At 41.0% G+C, this 982-nt stretch overlaps 1 non-coding gene across 1 annotated transcript; it reads left to right on the top strand.

Moving 5' to 3' along the window:
• The first annotated feature begins 333 nt into the window (after positions 1-333).
• Gm25519 lies at positions 334-460 on the top strand. The gene has a single exon (XR_003954822.1). It is a non-coding gene; the product is annotated as a small nucleolar RNA SNORA17 (small nucleolar RNA).
• Positions 461-982: the final 522 nt, after the last annotated feature.

Raw genomic sequence — 982 nt, 5'->3', positions numbered from 1 at the left:
TTGTGAGAAGGGGTGAACTGGATGAGTGCAGTAAACCAGATGTTAAGTGAATAAGTAATAAACCAATAAATATAAAATAAAACATGAATCTTTAAAACATATTAACAGGAGAAAAGCATATGAATTAGTATAAATGCTTTTATAGTTTGAGCAGAAAGATAAAATGTGCAAATTTATCTAAGTTATATGAAATAGCTAAAGAAAGATGAGATTTATTTTAACAAGTTTTATTCCTTGGTAATTTTTTTTAAAGAATGTATCTTTTCTACTGATATTCAGAATCAATGTTTCAATTGTTAGCTTTTATATCTAGCCTTTAAGAAATGTCAGAATCCTGCCCCTAGATGCATTACAGATGTGGCTGTTGTGTCACATGTGCATCATCAGTAGGTAGCAGAGAGAGGCTATGTCCATGTTCAGTGTTGACCTATGAACATCTGCCTGCTCCTGAGAAAACTGCGGACATTCAAGAGACCCCAGTCACCACTAAGATGAGCAAGTATGTGGTGGATAATTGGAAGGGAAACAGAAACAGAAGGATCTGTGCACAATAAAGACAGGCAGAACTGGAGGGAAGTGAGGAACAGCCTGATGTGAGTAGCCAGTGATGCCACTAAAACATGGTTGGGTCCTGGCCTGTGCTGCTACTTAGGGCCATGACTGGGTTCATGGTTCTGCAGCAGCAAGTTCTCTTACCACCAAAGGCCAGTAGAACATCCTTGGTCAAGGATGCTACCGTGACACATGTTGATTTTTGAAAACAGTGCACAACTGGGTCCATCCCTCACAATGCATAGGCTCCTCCTCCCTAGGCATTGTAGGAGACTGGCCCTGGGGAGCATGAGAGGAAGAGAGCTGATCCTGTCCCTAACAAACATTGCAAAAGTTGCAGTTGTGCAGGTCTTGAGGATATGAAAATAACAAAGCAGTCCCTGTCATGTGGGCAAGACCGTCCCATTGTAGGTGGTTCCATTACTTGGCA

The sequence above is a fragment of the Mus musculus genome, chromosome 3 (genome assembly GCF_000001635.26).
Source record: "Mus musculus strain C57BL/6J chromosome 3, GRCm38.p6 C57BL/6J".
NCBI classification, from domain to species: Eukaryota; Metazoa; Chordata; class Mammalia; order Rodentia; family Muridae; genus Mus; species Mus musculus.
This window is presented reverse-complemented; position numbering and strand designations above follow the sequence as displayed.